This window comes from Triturus cristatus, chromosome 1_1 (genome assembly GCF_964204655.1).
Source record: "Triturus cristatus chromosome 1_1, aTriCri1.1, whole genome shotgun sequence".
Classification (NCBI taxonomy): domain Eukaryota; kingdom Metazoa; phylum Chordata; class Amphibia; order Caudata; family Salamandridae; genus Triturus; species Triturus cristatus.
The window spans coordinates 430446174-430467161 of NC_140579.1; the positions used below are offsets into that span (position 1 = coordinate 430446174).

A 20988-nucleotide genomic window follows, 5' to 3' on the forward strand; every position below is an offset into this window, starting at 1 on the left:
TCCAGGTCAGAGACCTTTTCTTATTTCGGCCGCCTACAGCAATCAGGTCAGCAGGTCACAACCTCTTCCTTGGGGCATCGGAAGGGGGTCAAACCCCCACCCCGGCACTTCTTGTGGTTTGCTGTCTGCCTCTTTTCCACTTTACTGAGTGGGCCTTATGGTAGCCCGCCACGAGGTCTCCCACCTCAGTCAGAGCCCACAGGGGCGGGCCTCCCCCCCCACGTTGCACCGATCTACTCCAATCCTCTGGGGGGTAGGCAATATGTGATCACAGCCCACAATCCACCGAGGCTCCCCGGAGCCGGCAGCAGCTTAGCACCTACAGCGCCTCCCCCAGGGCCCGGATCCTCCCGATGGTGCACCTCCACCGGTGTCCGCAGCCCAGCACGGCCCGGAGATCCCTCTGTGGCGGCTCAGGGGGCCTGAAGTGCACACTCCCTGGTGGAAGCAGCCCAGCCGCAGCGCCGATCCCCGCTCGGCCGGGTCCCTCCTTCGATCTTCCTCTCGCCGCTCCAGCTTCTCCCGCAGTAACGCCCAGGCCCGGGGCGGGCGCCGAGCCGTCAGCGCGCAAGGGCCTATACGCCGGGGCCTTCAGTAGTGGTGTCACCCGGCCGGGCTGAGACCGCCCCTCCCGCGCGACTCCGGTATTCTTCCGGGCAGGCTTTGAATGACCTCTGCAGTGCAGCCGAGGGGAGACCTCACCGGTCAACTGCTGGCTGGAGTCGCTGGAGACTTCCCAGGAGCTCCCCGGAGTCCGGACGCCACCATGCGTCTCCACCGCCGAGCACCCCAGGCTTTATCAGGTATTAGGGACGGTGTTAAGAGAGCCAATTATCCGCCGACAGAGGTCCCGGTGCCGGGAGTCGTCTTTTTCCCAAAAGTGCTATCGGTTGGGGTCAGGATAATATCGGATGTTTCACCGGGAATGCGGAGCTCCGCTAGCCAACCGCCATTCTCCTCGGCTGCTAGCCACGCCCCCCTCGTTTGAATATTTGTTACTACCACCAAGATCTGTACCTGCGACGGCTCCACCCGAGCCCTTGTCCCGGGCTTCCGTATGCACCGCAGCGGCCCTCCTACTCGTCGTGGCTTAGCCCCCGCAGCTCTCAGCGCCGGAGACGGTCACGTATGGGCTAGATGCTCCCGCGTCATCCATTTTCAGGGCTAGTTGATTCGGCAGGTGAGTTGTTACACACTCCTTAGCGGATTCCGACTTCCAAGGCCACCATCCTGCTGTCTATATCAACCAACACCTTTTCTGGGGTCTGATGAGCGTCAGCATCGGGCACCTTAACCCGGCGTTCGGTTCATCCCGCAGCGCCAGTTCTGTTTACCAAAAGTGGCCCACTTGGCACTTGCATTCCATGTCCGGCTCCACGCCAGCAAGCCGGGCTTTTCACTCATTTAAAGTTTGAGGGTAGGTTGAGATCGTTTCGGCCTCAAGACCTCTAATCATTCGCTTTACCAGATAAAACTGGGGGCTCCGAGCACCTGCTATCCTTGAGGGAAACTTCAGAGGGAACCAACTACTAGATGGTTTAATTAGTCTTTTGCGCCTATACCCAGGTCGGACGACGATTTGCACTTCCGGACCGCTATGGAACCCCACCAGAGTTTCCTCTGGCTTCGCCCTGCCTCGGCATAGTTCACCATCTTTCGGGTCCTATCTTGCACGCTAATGCTCCAACTCCCCAACGGAGTAGTCGAGACGGGCCGGTGGTGCGACTGCCGCTGGAAGTGCGTCGGATCCCACCACAGCCAGCGTGCGACGGCCTGCATCCTTCATTGCGTCACAGGGTTTCGCTTGGCCCTCCGACTCGCGCACGTGTTAGACTCCTTGGTCCGTGTTTCAAGACGGGTCGGGTGGGTAACCGACATTGCATCAGACCCGTAGCGCCCAGCATGGGCCTCCCTGCCCAGCAGCGCGACGTGTTCGGGGTGCACTGAGCACAGTCCGCCCATGTGGACAGTCTCACCGGGAGCATGGGGCCCCGTCCCCCTTTCCTTACCCGGCGCGGCCCGAGGGGCGGCCGGGAGCAGGTGCCCAGGGCAGGGCGCGGTGGCCGTCGAATCTCCCTCGGCCCCACGGACACAGCGAAGCTGCTGCCAGGGGGCTGTAATACCTTCCACCGGAGCGGAGGGCCACCTGCCACTTCAAAGCCTTCCCCAGCCGACCCGGAGCCAGTTGCGGCTCACTGCCGCGGAGGCTATGCGCCCTGCGGGAGATGGGTAGGGCCCAGGTGCCGGTCCCACGGAGCGGACCCTAAACTCCCGGGCCACCGACCTTCCCGCCATGTTAAATCCTTCGGGCGGACTGCACGGCCTCCACCCGTTTACTCGATGGTTTCACGCCCTCTTGAACTGTCTCTTCAAAGTTCTTTTCAACTTTCCCTTACGGTACTTGTTGGCTATCGGTCTCGCGCCGGTATTTAGCCGTAGATGGAGTTTACCACCCGCTTTGGGCTGCATTCCCAAGCAACCCGACTCCGAGAAGACCCGATACCGGCTCGCCGGGGGCCGCTACCGGCCTAACACCGTCCGCGGGGTGAGCCTCGATCAGAAGGACTTGGACCCCCTGAGTGACGCCGAGGAGTCGGTCTTCTCTACGCCTCATTTCCCGCGCCCACCGACGGGCAGGGATTCGGCGCTGGGCTCTTCCCTCTTAACTCGCTGTTACTAAGGGAATCCTGGTTAGTTTCTTTTCCTCCACTTAATAATATGCTTAAATTCTGCGGGTCACCATGTATTATCTGAGGTCGGAGTCTGAAGAAACACCGAAGCGTCAAGGTGGAGCTGCCGGGGAAGGCCAGGCCCCTGGGGTCCCAGCAGCGCGCGTCCTCTTTCCCGCGATCGGACCTAGGGGGGTTTTTTTTTTCCCCAGGAAGCCGCCCGCGGAGGTGGGCTCCTGAGGCACGTGCGCACAGGCAGCCGGTGGGACACCACAGACTGCCACGCGCGGCACGCAGCCAGGCACCGGTTGCCGGATCTCTCAACCTGCTGAGGCAGGAAAGCGGGGCTAGGCACACCAGCGTGGTACCTCCAAGCCAGGACCCAGAGAGGGACCCTGTCACGGGCATTCGGGGGGTCTGACCTTGTGGGGGGACGAAGGGAAGCGGAGCTAACCCTGCGACGGCCACAGCCGCGTCCTGGGGAAGCCCGGGGCGATTGATGATTGAGCGACCCTCGGACAGGAGTATCCCCGGGAGGAACCTGGGGCCACAAGGTGCTTTCTAAGTGTCGATGATCAATGTGTCTTGCAATTCACACTAATTCTCACAGCTAGCTGCGTTCTTCATCGACGCGCAAGCCGAGTGATCCACCGCCAAGAGTCACAGGCAACTTTTCAAAAACGTTTGCCCACCTGCGACCGCAGGATAGGCGGGAGGAAGGCGACGGCGAGACAGCCCAGGTACCCTGTGGGAGTCAGACTGCACCGTTGGGAGAAAAAAAGTGTTACTAGGCGATCGGCCTGGCAGTTCCGAACCCCCCACCCCCCCCGCAGGAGTCCCCACTGGCAAGGAGGGACACACTTAGCAACGGGAGCAGGCAGCAGCCCCACCACCGCCAGCCCCTCCTGGGGTAACCGGGAGGGACCGCGCATGCCTGCAAACCCCTCGGCCTGGCCGCAGGGGACCAGGTCAGACCGGGTACCTGGCAACAAGGGAGGGTCGCCCCACCTGCACGTCAGCCGTCCGTCACAGGCAGCCCCGAGCCATTGGCGGGTTGGTGGGAAGCCCACCCCACCCTTGGCTGGGTCAGAAGCACCGGAAGGGGAGAGCCAGGCGCCTCCCCATCCCGCACGCCTCCCATCGAGTGCAGCTGGGGGTCCCCTCACAGGCCCTCAGCTCCTTCTCTTCCAGTCCGCCCTGCCGCATGAGAATGGCCGCTCCTCGGTCACCCGAAGCCCGGACAGGCCTAGAATCTGGCACGGGAGGGCCCAGGGCAGCAGGGTCTTTCAGGGTGGGAGGGAAGTGGTCCCTGCCCCGGGAGGCACTGCCATTCGGTTTCCCTCCCACTGTGGGGGTCGTGCCGGGTGAGCGTGGGCTCTTCTCGGGTTGACCACCGCTGTGCCCCTCCCAGAAAGAGGGACAGGGGCCACCCCTCGTCCCCTGTTCCTCGGTCGGCCGTGTGCTCCCCCAGCGGAGGAAGACCCGCCAAGGCCCAGTCCTCATCCAATCACCTCATGCGGCCACGGACTGCTCCACCAGCCGGGGCGCACAAGGGCAGGGCCGGGCCCTGTGCCTAGGGTGTGCTCGCAGGAGGCGGCCGAGGGTTTTGGGATGGAGCAGTCCATCGTTCGGGCCGCTCCGCAGTTAATGATCTTTCCGCAGGTTCACCTACGGAAACCTTGTTACGACTTTTACTTCCTCTAGATAGTCAAGTTTGATCATCATCGAGGACCTCACTAAGCCATCTAATCTGTAGTAGCGACGGACGGTGTGTACAAAGGATAGGGACTTAATCAACGCGAGCTTATGACCTGCACTTACTGGGAATTCCTCGTTCATGGGAAATAATTGCAATCCCCAATCCCTATCCCGAACAGGGTTCAGTGGGTTACCTGCACCTGTCGGCGAAGGGTAGACACACACTGATCCGTTCAGGGTAGCGCGCGTGCAGCCCCGGACATCTAAGGGCATCACAGACCTGTTATTGATCGATCTCGTGTGGCTGAACTTCACTTGTTCTCTAAGAAGTTGGACGCCGACCGCTGGGGGTCGCGGAACTAGTTAGCATGGAGGAGTCTCGTTCGGTATTGGAATTAACCAGACAAATCGCTCCACCAACTAAGAACGGCCATGCACCACCACCCACAGAATGGAGAAAGAGCTATCAATCTGTCAATCCTTTCCGTGTTCAGGCCGGGTGAGGTTTCCCATGTTGAGTCAAATTAAGCCGCAGGCTCCACTCCTGTTGGTGCCCTTCCGTCAATTCCTTTAAGTTTCATTCAGCTTTGCAACCATACACCCCCCGGAACCCAAAGATTTTGGTTTCCCGGACGCAGCTGCTCGGCGGGTCATGGGACAGGGGGTAGCTCGCCTCGCGGCGGACCGGACCGCACGAACTCGATCCCTAGATCCAACTACGAGCTTTTTAACTGCAGCAACTTTAATATACGCTATTGGACCTGGAATTATCGCATCTGCTGGCACCAGACTTGCCCTCCAATGGATCCTCGTTAAAGGATTTAAAGTGTACTCATTCCATTACAGGGCCTCGAAAGAGCCCTGTATTGTTAATTTTCATCACTACCTCACCGAGTCGGGAGTGGGTAATTTGCACACCTGCTGCCTTCCTTGGATGTGGTAGCCGCTTCTCAGGCTCCCTCTCCGGAATCGAACCCTGATTCCCCGTTATCCGTTGTCACCATGGTAGGCACAGAGAGTACCATCGAATGTTGATAGGGTGGACATCCGAATGTATCATCGCCGTCACAAGGACGTGCGTTCGGCCTGAGGTTATCTAGACTCACCAAAGGGGCAGGGCGAGCCCAGATTGGACTTTTTTTTTTTTTTTAATAAACAATTTTTTATTAAGCAAAAGGAAAAAGACATGGTACATTACTTCGGTATATGGGTCCACTGTGAAAACATGGCAAATATAACTTATATAGTACGACTAGAGTACAGTCCACCACCCCACCACCCCACACAAGTGTGAATAACATATCTGTTAGGCCACAATCTGCACCTGGGCACATAATTGTAGGAGAGTAGGGTCTGCTTTCTATGTTCACCCCCACTTTTTGCTTTTGCTTCACTGGTTTTCGACTTAGATGTGGCTGTGGCCCTGCTAATCAGACCCACAGCCCAGCTGTTCTCTCTCTAAATTCACACTATGTACCTTAGGTACATAACCCAATTGGTAAGGATCACCTTCTAGGGCCCTGTACAGTGTACCTTAGGTACCCAGGGGATAGGTGTACCCTAGGCCTACCAGGGGCTGCAGCATGTATTATGCCACCCCTGGCTGGCCTTCCATTATGACACAACTGGCTGATCACTCAGCTGGGGCAAGGTCGTATAATCACCCCTTGCTTAGGTGTAGTATTCCTATACCTACCTTATATATAGACACATGGGTAACCTATCAGTCACTCCTAAGGCAGGCCTTAACAATCCTGAAGGCAGAGTGCTTGGTAACATGTGAGATGGCGCTCTAGCATGAGCTTAGCATGTCTGCAGCTTTCGGAACCATGTCCTTATAGCTGTTCTATGATATCGCTTACCCTATGCTCTTAAAGTGCCTTATAATCCTCGCGGTTATGGTAACTATGGTTTGGCTTTATCAAAACATGTTGTGTAAGGTGTCTAACACTTTGGAATACTACACCCACACCATTTCTGGCGATGAGGATAGTATTCCTCCCTTCTAGAGGGAGAAGACATGTTGAAGACCTACTACCCGGTTAAAGTTAACCAGAGCCCCAGCATCACAAAATGGATGCTGCTGCCACAGACACAAGTCTGACCTCCTGCTGCTGGGAGTTCTTCCAGCGAGGGAGGCTTGGACAATAGGTTTCCTGCCTTGGGAGGTGCTAGCACCACCCTAGACAGGCCTTAGTGTATTGGGGCAGGGAGGGATGAATGAAACGGAACACTGCCTGGGGCACACAAGGTGTCCTATGCATAGTCCAGTTCAAACCGGTGCTGGGGCACTCCAGCCCCAGTCCTGGCGCGAAACTGGACAAAGGAAGGGGGTGTAACCACCCCCCTCCCTGGTCCCACCCATAGGAGGGACCTAGCAGGTAACCCAGCCCCCCAGATTAGTATAAGAGTGGGAGCTGAGTCCCTAGGACTTTGGATTATCCTGATAACTGAAACTTGAACAGAAACTCTGGACCATCGACATTCGACTACGGAAGAAGACTGAAGAATCTCCCTTGTGGCCAAGGGGTGGCCACCCTGTGCAAACAGGCACCATCAAGCGACCTGCCGTTTGCTTTGCCCGAAGTTCTACGAGGAACCGACTGCAGAGCCCGACCAGCGCCTTGACTTCCAGACTTCTCCGACCCTGATCCACATCCACAGCAAAGCTGAGATCCGTGGAGGCGACGAGAGACATGGGACCGGCTACCTGGGAAAATTGGCTACTTGCTTCCAGCGCAGCTTCTGAGGCATCCTCGAAGGTGTGCTCTGGGGATTGAGAAGCCCCAACCCCGAGCACCATCTGTACCGAAGATCAGCCCTCCACACTCCACGAGTTCTGCGTGGGGCCCTTCTGAATTTTCCTGCTCGACGCGTCTGTCCGGTTGCTTGCCCGTTGGCTAGTGACCTCAGTGACGACGAACCCTTGACTTTCCACCGCTGGTTTGGCTCCTCCAGACTGGCCCTTGCTTCCCTGTGAAAGAGAAGCACCTCAGGCCTTCCTGGTCTGCAACAGAAGCGAATCCTTCATTCTGCGTGGGTTGCGCTTGCCAAGGCTTGTTGTGTCCCAACTCGACATCGACGCCGCCAACAGCAAGAGCCCTCGTGGGACAGCTCGCCTCCTGGTTCTGGTCATCCTCGACGTCTCCTGGTACCCGTGGCTGCTGCGACAAACTTCACCTCTTCACCTGCATCTTCACGACATCGCCGGGTTCCTTCCTGGTTCCTTCCCGGCTCCTGGCTGGTGACCTAGACTCTGTCCCCTCTGCTTGCAGGTATCCTCCTTCTTGATTCCATCCTTGGAATCCACCGGACACTCTTCACTGACTGCCTGTCAGCATCTTTTCTTCAGGCATCCATAGGAGTCGACGACGAAACCCGACGCAAGTTCACACCTATGCACCCACAGCCAGTGGGCTAGGTAACTTGAGTACTCCGGTGATCACAAGGGTATTGACTATCCTAGTGTCTAGTTTCCAAGTCTCTAACTCCTAGTTCCTTCCGAAGTGTCCTAAAACTCTTAATTTCTAAACATTACTATTTCTATCGACTTTAAAGCATTACGCGTGAGTGTTTCCACTCTGCACCTGAATCCCGTGGGCCTCCCATTGCCTAGCAACTGATAGGATAGTGTAGCCCCAGCGATTCCCTAGGCCTAACCTGTGTTTGTGACAGTGGTTCTTATACCACTTACTTAGTATATGGTTTGCGTGGCCCCTAGGGCCTAACTGTATTACTTACCTGTGTGACTTATGTATGCTTAAATAAGACTGTGTTGTACTTACCTCGAATCTCATAAAGAGTGCTGAGGGTATTTTGACTAGAATAAATACATTCTATTTTTATAATATATCTGTTGTGGTGTCCTTTCATTTGGTATTCAAGGGGTTGCAAATGGTATAACAGCTGGCTTCACATGCCATACAGAGTTTAGCCTAAGACTGCTCTTGTCCATGCTACCACTAGGATAGCTGGTCTATAAGGTTGACTTTACAACCAATCACCATAAGGGTTGTTTGGACTGATACAAGGTGTACACTAGAACTAGTGACATCATATATCAGGCCAACTTCTCACATTGGTGAGCAGCGGTTGGGATCTGAGCTTGCTGTTGTGATACCATTGCAATCTTGAGATATCAAATTGAAAGATCACAAGGATATTTGTAAGGTACATATAACATAGATTATAAATACTTAAGTTCTACTGAACTTAGTTGTTGTAGGTTGAAGGGCCTAGCACACCCTGACTACAACTACTAGAGAGGTTTTAGTAGATACAACTAGTGTATGTAGGTGCACACACCACACCCTCACTAGATCATGTCTCTGAGAGGAGATCAAGTTGATTTTCTCTCAGGAGGGGGGTATCCTAGAAAGATATCCTCTAGATATGATACCCTAACTTTTCAGGAGATGAGACAATTGTGTACCTCCAGAAAGTTAAAACTGGGTTCAAACCCTACCCTCATTTATCTAGTGGAGATCTTAGAAGAGTATGATGCTCAGAGAGCCTCCCAGGATGGTGCCTTTGGTACCAATGAGGGTCTACCCTCCACAGAAGACTCCCCTCACAATACTGATCAAGATGAGTCAGCAGGGACTTCAGAAGATGAGGTAGACAGCCAGGTCCAAGTTAGGAGACTTAGCCAAGTTAACTTAAGCCTTCATGGGAGTATGAATGGGGTCCCCCCATTCAGACCCTCAAGTGGACTTAACCAGAGAAGCAGGAGAGGAAGATCCCCTTCTAGGGAATCTATCCACTCCCATGTCTCTAATAGCTCCAATGCCTCTTCTCACAGGGGAATGACTTCTCCACAGAGAAAAGAGCATCAGGCCAGAATGAGGGAAGTCAATCGGAGGATTGAAAGGGAAGAACTTGCCCTTGCCAAAGAGAGACTTGCTCTGGCCAGAGAGCAAAAGTTAAGTGGGTTAGGACCCACGGGTGACAGCAATATCCCTAAGGATAGAGACAAGACCTATGATAATAGAAACCTGAGCAAGATTGTCCCTCCCTACAAGTGTGGGGATGACATCCACAAATGGATAACTGCTTTGGAGAGGGCTTGCAAAGTACAGCAGGTACCCCAAAGTCAGTGGGCAGCTATCTTGTGGCTCTCCTTCTCTGAGAAAGGTAGAGACAAGCTCCTCACAGTTAGTGATGAGGATGCTGACAATTACACTGTCCTGAAGAGTGCTCTGATTGATGGGTTTGGCCTAACCACTGAACAATACAGGTTGTTGTTCAGGGATACCCAGAAGACACAGACTCAGGACTGGACTGACTTTGTAGATTGCGCCACTAAGGCTTTGGAAGGCTGGTTATTGGGTAGTAAGGTTAAGGACTATACATGATTGTATAATTTGATCATGAGAGAACAAATCCTTAACAACTGTCAAAGCCAGCTGCTGAATCAACACTTGATTGACTCTGACCTAACTTCTCCCCAGGAATTGGGAAAGAAGGCAGATAGGTGGGTCAGGACTAGAGTTAAGCAGAAAAACCAGAACCAGGGCGGTGATCAGAAAAAGGCTGACCAGAAGGGTAATGAGCAGAAATCAAAAGACCAGAAGTCTTCACCAGGCCCCCAAAAGGCTCAGGGGGAGGGTGGTCCCAAAAAGGATAAAAAGAAAGATGGCCAAAAGAAACCTTGGTGAAACTATTGTAAGTCCAATTCCCATTGGTTTAGTGAGTGCACCAAAAAGGACAAGGCCCCAACAACCATTGCCCCTAAGGCAACTGTACCCCCTAGTCCAGCTGTAAGTGGTGGTTCCCAGCAAAAGGGTGTAATAGGGTTAACCCTAGGGACTGAAGTGGATTCTGGTCTAGTCAGAATACCCACTCAGGCTGTTCTGATCTGTGATGGGGACATAGCTTTGTCCTCTACTGTGGGTCCCAGTAACCTGGGCAAGTACAGACAGACTCCTTGGATCAACCAGAGAATGGCTCAGGCCTACAGGGACACAGGTGCTAGTGTCACAATGGTGACACTTGCCTTTGTGGACCCTGGACAGATCATGCTAGGTGAGAATTACCTAGTGACCAACGCTAGCAATGCCACTACCTCCCCTAGTGTGGCAATTGTTAACTTCTCCTGGGGAGGGGTAACTGGCCTTAAGAAAGTTGTGGTGAGTTCAGATCTTCCTGTAGAGTGTCTGTTGGGAAATGACCTTGAAACTTCAGTGTGGGCTGAAGTGGAGTATAGGACCCATGCAGAAATGCTGGGAATAGATGCACATGTCCTTGCTGTGACTAGGTCACAGGCCAAAAAGTGCAACACTGAACAAGTGCTGGATCCTGGGACAATGGACCAGACACAACCCAAGAGAAAGAGCAGTAGGGTTAAGGCTGTGCCTTCCCCCCTGCCTCAGGTAGAGAGTCAGCCCTCACAGGAGGATGATTCTGAGAGCCCTGAAGGAACTGTCCTAGAAGAACTGGAACCTGACCAGGTTGAGTTTCTTGAGACAGGGGGACCTTCAAGGGCAGATCTGAGGCAGGCACAATTAGACTGTCCTTCTCTTGAACCGCTCAGACAGCAGGCTGCTGCTAAGGCTGCAGGGAATGCTCAAGGTACCCATAGAGTGTGTTGGGATGAAGGGCTGCTGTACTCAGAGGCTAGAGACCCCAAGCCTGGTGCGTCCAGGAGGTTGGTCATACCATTGAGTTTCAGAGGCTTCCTTCTTACCTTGGCCCATGATATTCCCCTTGCAGGACACTTAGGCCAGAATAAGACCTGGGACAGACTTGTCCCTCACTTTCACTGGTCTCACGTGTCAGAGGATACCAAGGAGTTTTGTCACTCCTGTGTCACCTGCCAAGCCAGTGGCAAATCAGGTGGCACCACAAAGGCCCCCCTCATACCACTACCTGTGGTGGGGGTTCCCTTTGAGAGAGTGGGGATAGACATTGTAGGACCAATGGACCCCCAAACAGCATCTGGGCACAGATTCATACTGGTGATAGTGGACCATGCCACCAGGTATCCAGAAGCTATACCCCTAAGGACCACAACAGCTCCTGTTGTGGCAAGGGCCCTACTTGGAGTATTCTGCAGAGTGGGTTTTCCAAAGGAGGTTGTCTCTGACAGAGGTGCCAACTTCATGTCAGGATATTTAACTGCAATGTGGAAGGAGTGTGGTGTAAACTACAAATTCACTACACCCTATCACCCACAATGCAATGGGCTTGTGGAAAGATTCAACAAGACCCTAAAAGGGATGATAAAAGGTTTACCAGACAATCTTAGGCAAAGATGGGACATCCTTTTACCATGCCTTCTGTTTGCTTACAGAGAGGTCCCACAAAAGGGGGTTGGCTACAGCCCTTTTGAGCTTTTGTTTGGGCATCCTGTAAGGGGACCCCTGTGTCTAGTAAGGGAAGGATGGGAGAGGCCTCTCAGACAACCAAAACTGAACATAGTGTATTATGTACTTGGCCTTCGCTCCAGGATGGCAGAGTATATGAAGAAGGCTTCTAAAAACCTTGAGGCAAGCCAAGAACTCCAAAAAGCTTGGCATGACCAAAAGGCTGTGCTGACTGTGTACCAGCCAGGACAGAAAGTGTGGGTGTTGGAGCCAGGGGCCCCAGCAGCACTCCAGGACAAATGGTCTGGACCCCACACCATTGTTGAACAGAAGGGAGAAGTCACCTAATTGGTGGACCTTGGGACTCCCAGAAGCCCCCACAGGGTGCTTCATGTCAACAGGTTAAAGGCATATTTTGACAGGGCAGACATGGGCTTACTCATGGCTACAGATGAGGGGCAGGAGGAAGAGAGTGACCCTCTCCCAGACCTGCTGACTCAGAACCCTGATGATGGTTCAGTTGATGGTGTGGTCTTTTCTGACAGCCTCACTGACCATCAACAACAGGACTGCAGACACGTTCTACAGGCCTACAGACATATGCTCTCTCTGACCCCAAGTCAGACAAACTGGTGCACCCTTGAGGTGGACATTGGTGACAGTCTGCCTGTGAAGAAGAGTAAAATCTACAGGCAACCTGACCATGTCAGGGACTGCATAAAGATTGAGGTACAAAAGATGTTGGAGCTGGGAGTCATTGAACCTTCAGAGAGCCCTTGGGCTAGTCCTGTAGTTCTTGTGCCAAAACCTCACACCCAAGATGGTAAGAGAGAGATGAGGTTTTGCGTGGATTACAGAGGTCTCAATGCTGTCACTAGGACAGATGCCCACCCAATACCTAGGGCAGATGAGCTCATTGACAGATTGGCAGCTGCCAAGTTTTTGAGTACATTTGACCTGACAGCAGGCTACTGGCAAATCAGACTAGCTGAGAGTGCAAAGGCCAAAACTGCTTTCTCAACCCCAGGAGGACATTATCAATTTGTGGTAATGCCCTTTGGCTTGAAGAATGCACCTGCCACTTTCCAAAGGTTGGTGAATCAAGTCCTTACAGGCCTGGATGACTACTGTGCAGCTTATCTTGATGATATTGCTGTCTTTAGCTCCACCTGGGAGGATCACCTGGTCCACCTGAGGAATGTTTTAGAGGCCCTGCAAAAGGCAGGCCTCACTATCAAGGCCACTAAGTGCCAGATAGGGCAGAGCAAGGTTGTGTACCTGGGCCACCTAGTAGGTGGGGGTCAGGTTCAACCACTGGAGAGCAAGATCCAGACCATAAAGAACTGGACCCCTCCAATTACCCAGACTCAGGTCAGAGCTTTCCTTGGCCTGACTGGGTACTAAAGAAAGTTTGTTAAGAACTATTGGTCCATTGTGACACCACTTAATGACTTGACATCTAAGAAGATGACAAAGAAAGTTCAGTGGACAGTAAGCTGTCAGAAGGCATTTGATGACCTGAAGCAGGCCATGTGCACTGCACCTATTCTGAAAAGTCCAGACTACTCCAAAGAGTTCGTTGTCCAGACAGATGCTTCTGAGTTGGGTGTGGGAGCTGTTCTTTCACAACTGAATATAGATGGTCAAGACCAGCCCATTGCTTTTATTAGTAGAAGGCTGACCCCTAGAGAGAAACGTTGGTCAGCTATTGAGAGGGAGGCCTTTGCTGTGGTTTGGGCCCTGAAGAAGCTGAGGCCATACCTGTTTGGCACTCACTTCAAGATTCAGACAGACCATAAGCCCCTCTTGTGGCTAAATCAGATGAAGGGTTAAAATCCCAAACTTCTTAGGTGGTCCATTTCCCTACAGGGGATGGATTTCACACTGGAACATAGACTTGGGACTGACCATGCCAATGCAGATGGACTCTCCAGATATTTCCACTTAGAACATGAAGACTCAACTGGTCAAGGTTAGTTTAATGTCCCTAAGTTTGGGGGGTTGTGTAGGAGAGTAGGGTCTGCTTTCTATGTTCACCCCCACTTTTTGCTTTTGCTTCACTGGTTTTCGACTTAGATGTGGCTGTGGACCTGCTAATCAGACCCACAGCCCAGCTGTTCTCTCTCTAAATTCACACTATGTACCTAACCCAATTGGTAAGGATCACCTTCTAGGGCCCTGTACAGTGTACCTTAGGTACCCAGGGCATAGGTGTACCCTAGGCCTACCAGGGGCTGCAGCATGTATTATGCCACCCCTGGCTGGCCTTCCATTATGACACAACTGGCTGATCACTCAGCTGGGGCAAGGTCGTGTAATCACCCCTTGCTTAGGTGTAGTATTCCTATACCTACCGTATATATAGACACATGGGTAACCTATCAGTCACTCCTAAGGCAGGCCTTAACAATCCTGAAGGCAGAGTGCTTGGTAACATGTGAGATGGTGCTCTAGCATGAGCTGAGCCTGTCTGCAGCTTTCGGAACCATGTCCTTATAGCTGTTCTATGATATCGCCTACCCTATACTCTTAAAGTGCCTTATAATCCTCGCGGTTATGGTAACTATGGTTTGGCTTTATCAAAACATGTCGTGTAAAGTGTCTAACACTTTGGAATACTACACCCACACCATTTCTGGCGATGAGGATAGTATTCCTCCCTTCTAGAGGGAGAAGACATGTTGAAGACCTACTACCCGGTTAAAGTTAACCAGAGCCCCAGCATCACTAAATGGATGCTGCTGCCACAGACACAAGTCTGACCTCCTGCTGCTGGGAGTCCTTCCAGTGAGGGAGGCTTGGACAATAGGTTTCCTGCCTTGGGAGGTGCTAGCACCACCCTAGACAGGCCTTAGTGTATTGGGGCAGGGAGGGATGAATGAAACGAGACACTGCCTGGGGCACACAAGGTGTCCCATGCATAGTCCGGTTCAAACCGGTGCTGGGGCACTCCAGCCCCAGTCCTGGCGTGAAACTGGACAAAGGGAAGGGGGTGTAACCACCCCCCTCCCTGGTCCCACCCATAGGAGGGACCTAGCAGGTAACCCAGCCCCCCAGATTAGTATAAGAGTGGGAGCTGAGTCCCTAGGACTTTGGATTATCCTGATAACTGAAACTTGAACAGAAACTCTGGACCTTCGACATTCGACTACGGAAGAAGACTGAAGAATCTTCCTTGTGGCCAAGGAGTGCCCACCCTGTGCAAACAGGCACCATCAAGCGACCTGCCGTTTGCTTTGCCTGAAGTTCTACGAGGAACCGACTGCAGAACCCGACTAGCGCCTTGACTTCCAGACTTCTCCGACCCTGATCCACATCCACAGCAAAGCTGAGATCCGTGGAGGCGACGAGAGACGTGGGACCGGCTACCTGGGAAAATTGGCTACTTGCTTCCAGCGCAGCTTCTGAAGCATCCTCGAAGTTGTGCTCTGGGGATTGAGAAGCCCCAACCCAGAGCACCATCTGCACCGAAGATCAGCCCTCCACACTCCACGAGTTCTGCGTGGGGCCGTTCTGCATTTTCCTGCTCGACGCGTCTGTCCGGTTGCTTGCCCGTTGGCTAGTGACCTCAGTGACGACGAACCCTTGACTTTCCACCACTGGTTTGGCTCCTCCAGACTGGCCCTTGCTTCCATGTGAAAGAGAAGCACCTCAGGCCTTCCTGGTCTGCAACAGAAGCGAATCCTTCATTCTGCGAGGGTTGCGCTTGCCAAGGCTTGTTGTGTCCCAACTCGACATCGACGCCGCCAACAGCAAGAGCCCTCGTGGGACAGCTCGCCTCCTGGTTCTGGTCATCCTCGACGTCTCCTGGTACCCGATGCTGCTGCGACAAACTTCACCTCTTCACCTGCATCTTCACGACATCGCCGGGTTCCTTCCTGGTTCATTCCCGGCTCCTGGCTGGTGACCTAGACTCTGTCCCCTCAGCTTGCAGGTATCCTCCTTCTTGATTCCATCCTTGGAATCCACCGGACACTCTTCACTGACTGCCCTTCAGCATCTTTTCTTCAGGCATCCATAGGAGTCGATGACGAAACCCGACGCAAGTTCACACTTATGCACCCGCAGCCCGTGGGCTAGGTAACTTGAGTACTTCGGTGCTCACAAGGGTATTGACTATCCTAGTGTCTAGTTACCATGTCTCTAACTCCTAGTTCCTTCCGAAGTGTCCTAAAACTCTTAATTTCTAAACATTACAATTTCTATCGACTTTAACGCATTACGCGTGAGTGTTTCCACTCTGCACCTGAATCCCGTGGGCCTCCCACTGCCTAGCAACTGATAGGATAGTGTAGCTCCAGCGATTTCCTAGGCCTAGGCCTAACCTGTGTTCGTGACAGTGGTTCTTATACCACTTACTTAGTATATGGTTTGCGTGGCCCCTAGGGCCTAACTGTATTACTTACCTGTGTGACTTATGTATGCTTAAATAAGACTGTGTTGTACTTACCTCGAATCTCATAAAGAGTGCTGAGGGTATTTTGGCTAGAATAAATACATTCTATTTTTATAATATATCTGTTGTGGTGTCCTTTCATTTGGTATTCAAGGGGTTGCAAATGGTATAACAGCTGGCTTCACATGCCATACAGAGTTTAGCCTAAGACTGCTCTTGTCCATGCTACCACTAGGATAGCTGGTCTATAAGGTTGACTTTACAACCAATCACCATAAGGGTTGTTTGGACTGATACAAGGTGTACACTAGTACTAGTGACATCATATATCAGGCCAACTTCTCACAATAATCATTCGCAATACGAGTCCCATCCCTTACGTTGACATTCTATGGAGCAGGCATGACGCTCTCATCAGGGCGGGAGTGTGTCTTCAAATCCGGAGACTACCAGCCGGAGGCGTCGATCTCGCTGTAGCTCAATGATAGGGGATACACATAAGTCGCCTCTGTATTTGTTCCACCTCCCCCACTTATGGTCCCATTTTTTGGGGCACCCCCTGTGCTTAAAATAGTCTTTTTCGGCAATCATTGCCCTGTCCATGTATATAGCCTAATCGCTCTGGCATGGGGCCATCTCTACTCCCCATTTCTGCGCAGTATTGCGTTTCGCAAGTGACCACCCAGTTGAAGCCCAATCCTGTTCTGCTTGTGTAAGATCCGTGGCGTCCCACGTGTTGAGTAGACCGAGCCGGGGGTAGCCTTCAAAGATTTACCACATGCCCTCTCCATCTGCTTCGTAATGTTCCCCCAATATGTTTGCATTTTGTGGCATTCCCACAATATGTGGAAGAAGGTGCCTGGCAAATTGTAGCGGCCGAGGCACAGAGGATCAGGTCGTCTTCCCATTTTAAACAGTGTGCATGTGTCAAAATAAACACGATGTAGGATTTTCAGTTGTACCAAACGCAGGCGCAAGGAAATGGCCACCTCCCTATGGGACGCCTGGGCATCACGCCAGTCCTCATCCTCGATGTCCCCCAGCGCTGGCGTAATCGGGTCATGGGGTCAGGTCGGTTGTTCAGAAGCTTCTTGTATGTGAGGGATATGGCCTTTGATGGCATGGGGTCGAGTAACAGTCTATACTCCAGCGGTGTGGATGCAGCCAGAGGGCCCTCTTTAGGCAGGGCATTAGCAATCACGTGGCTAATCTGTAGGTATCTGTAAGTCTCTGTACGAGCTAAGTGGTATTTAGCCTGCATATCTTCAAATGTTGCTAGCTTACCTTTCACCCACATGTCGCCCACCGACGAAATCCCTATCATGTCCCACTGATCGAATCCAGGGCACTGACTAAGTTGGCCCAACATGTCTAGCTCCCAGAGTGGGCTAGCCTTAGTGAGTGTGTTATTCCAACCCCATTTTTTATTGACCCCATGCCAGGTCTCTACTGTGCGTGCCGTGGGCCCAGTAAGGTGAAGTTTGCGTGGGTTTGTGTAGCGGGCCAGATTATAACCGCCCTTACTCAAGAGCCAGAGGTCAGTACGAAAGTTAGGGTCATCATGCTCTCATATTGATGGCGATCAATTGAGAAGCTTGATAGTATAGCTTAATATCAGGCAATGCAATGCCCCCATCACACCCCCCATCGTCAGCTTATTGAGGGCGATCCGTGGGGCACGTCCCTCTCAGAGCAGTTCACACACAGTGGCCTCCAACCCAGTGAAGTAAACGTAGGGGATCGTGTTAGGGGAGTTCTGTAACACGTAAAGAAAGCGCGGTAGCGCCAGCATTTTAAAAAGGGCAGCCCGTCCCAGGAGAGTAAGGGGAAGAGAATGCCAGTGCTTAATGTCAGAGTGGAGGTGGGTCAATGGCGGGAGCAGGTTAGACTCATGGAACAAGACCAGGTCTGGGGTGATAAAAATGCCAAGGTATTTAAAACCCCGTGAAGCCACTGGTATAGCCCCTTGGGTTATGCGGTGGATCACCCTAAATGACGTACAACTGCGACTTAGACCAGTTGATCGTGTATCCAGAATGGTCTCCAAATACCCGGAATATATTTAAAGCTTGATTGAGAGATGGCGTGGGTGAGGCTAGGTAAAGGAAGATGTCGTCTGCGTATAGGGAAATATGATCTTCATGGTCGTCAGTCCATTTCAGCCCTCTAATCATCGGATCTCCCCTGATCCAGACTGCCAATGGTTCGAGAACCAGCACAAAAAGAAGGGCTCACTGGGGGCATCCCTGCCTGGTACACCGTTGCATTGGAAACGCTTTTGACACATGGTTATTGACCACCGCCTGCACAGTCGGCTGAGAATAAAGGAGTCTAACCCATTTAATGAATTTTGGGCAAAACCCTATCCGGGCCAAAACCGCGAATAAGAACTCCCATTCAATGGTCTCGAAAGCCATTGTTGCATCAAGTGACAGCAAAATGGCATCCTCCTTTATGGTGTCTATTCGTTCCAAAACCCCATTCAAACGGCGTAGGTTTAAGGAAGTGTTGCGCCCTGGCATGAACCCGGACTGGTCAGGGTGTACCAATCCGGTTAGATACGGGAGAAGCCTGTTGGCCAATACCTTGGCCAGAATTTTAGCCTTTGCCGCGAGGAGGGAAATCAGACGATAAGATTTGCAGTCCGTTGCGGATTTGCCTGGTTTGTGTATTACCACAGTGGAAGCCATCCTGATTTCAGGGGGTAACACCCCAGTGTCAAAACTCTCCATATACATGCTTAACAGGTGGGGGGAGAGCTTGAATGCCATTGGCTTGAAAAGTTCGATTGGGAGACCATTAGGTCCCATGGCTTTACCTGAGCGCAGGTCTTGGATAGCTTTCTGGATTTCCGTCACCGTGACGTCGCCCTCGAGGGAGTCCCTGTCGTGTGTAGACAGACACGCTGCTTTAATGGTAGACAAAAGTTCTGAAGCCATGGCGGACTATGAATTCTCGGCCGGTGTGTGACCGAGGAGAAATATGCGGCAAATACGTTAGTGATGTCTTGGGGGTCGGTAAGGAGTTCACCATCTGCACCCTGAAGTGAATGTATCCACCTGGATGCTCGTTCTTTCTTTTCCAACCAGGCCTACATCCTGCCCGTACGCTCGCCATGTTCGTATATTTTATGTCGAATAGTAGTATATCGGGCCGTGGCAGCTTCATTTAGAAGCTGATGGTAGTCTAGTCTCACCATGTCCAGCAAGTGTTGAGCCTCTGCGTCGGGTATCAACGCTAGGGCCTTTTCTCTTGCGAGGATATCCTCCTCGAGTTCAACCACACGTTTGGTGAGTTCCCTCCTGTGCCCTACCATGAGTGACAGAGCCCTACCCTTTATGACCGCACCATATGCCCCCCAGATCACAGACGGTGACGAAACCGACCCTACGTTTTCGTTGACATAGTAGTCAGAGTCCTTAAGTAGATCCTCTTTGATATGAGGCACCTTAAGTGCCCATGGGTTTATTGTGAGGGTGGAGCGACTCTTGGGTTGCCCCATGGTTAGTGTCGTAAGAATTGGAGAATTATCTGAAATTCCATGGGCTAAGCATTCGGAGGCCACGAAAAACTGGATATCCTGAGCAAGCGCGAATATATGGTCGATGCGGGACTGGCTATTATGGGCACCTGTATAATAAGTGAATTGTGTGGTGGTAGGGTTGAGCCTGCGCCATACACCTACCAGACCCACTGCGGATGCAAATCCGGACAATCGGGATCCCCAATGGGGGTCACTCCTGGGAGGGAGGCGGTCTTGCGATCCATCCATTGTGAGATTAAAGTCGCCGCCCAACACCAGCACTCCTATTGGAAGTTCGAGCAGGAGCACCTCGATGTCACGCATTACCGGTCGCTGAAGGCGTGGTGGGGCATATACAGACACAAGATTGATTACTCGCCCCTCCCAAGTTCCAGAGAGCGCAAAATATCTGCCCTGTCCGTCTTCCCAAGTCTTAGTCACAATAAATGGACATCCCCTGCGTAGAAGCACCCTGCCCCTCGCGAACCCGAGGTGAACCCAGAGTGTCCAACCATGCGGTAACCCCATCTGTTCAGTGCACCGTATGAGTTGCAAATCAGGTACGTCTCTTGAATCAGTACTATGTCTGGTGTCTGATGTTTAATGTACTGAAGAACAACCCCCCGCTTGATCCAGTCCCCCAAGCCGTTAACGTTCCACGTTAGAAATTTTAGCACTGGATTAGACCCCATGAGTGTAATGGAAATAGGTTAAAGTAGTGTCGAAGATTTGGTGATGGACGCATTAAACGACTACTGGAGCCCCTTGGGGAGGATGTAATGCGATGTGTGGGAGTTTGGAAACACCTTATGCAGGGAGCTACCCGCCATGGAGCGGAAGTAAAACCAGGAACGGAAATTGCAGCCCCTGACCACCAGGGCTGAAACCAGCCATGCGAGTGGTGAGCGGTGGTGAAATAGCGATGCGGTATCAACCCAGTGGATCCTATTATTTGAGACACAGCAAGAAACAACATTGCACAAGTACCATATACAATAGAAAAAGAACACCCTTCCCTATGCCCCCCTCCACCCCAACGTCGTCCTGCCTCCCTGCTTAGCGGGAAAAGAACCTCCCGCCTCCCCCAACTTGCAGAGTGCCTGTCGCCCACCTTAACAGCTCGGTGAATGTGAAACAACCCCACTCCCTAGAGCAACTATACTAAGAACGGTGATCCCCCCCCGGCCGACCAACTCCGAAGTGAATAACGTAAATGATCCCCCTGAGCTTGTTACGGTAACCTGGCAGCCAAATCAACCCAACCATGACAAGGTAGCCATCTATAGCGAGTCCATGTGAACATAAGACATAACAAACAGGACTAAATGCAGAGTTATGCGATCAAAAACAGTCATCATCTAAATGTAAGGCGTGAGGAGGTCCACCACCTCCAATGGC

At 52.4% G+C, this 20988-nt stretch overlaps 1 long non-coding RNA gene, 1 other non-coding gene and 2 pseudogenes across 2 annotated transcripts in view; 1 reads left to right on the forward strand and 3 right to left on the reverse strand.

The window, feature by feature from the left end:
• The window catches only part of LOC146870378 (uncharacterized), a 936295-nt gene that overhangs the window by 859916 nt on the left and 55391 nt on the right, over window positions 1-20988 (forward strand). The window lies entirely within an intron of this gene.
• Window positions 952-2759, reverse strand: LOC146870379 (28S ribosomal RNA; annotated as a pseudogene).
• Window positions 3178-3331, reverse strand: LOC146870380 (5.8S ribosomal RNA). The gene has a single exon (XR_014959958.1). It is a non-coding gene; the product is annotated as a 5.8S ribosomal RNA (ribosomal RNA).
• On the reverse strand, window positions 4315-5702 carry LOC146870381 (18S ribosomal RNA; annotated as a pseudogene).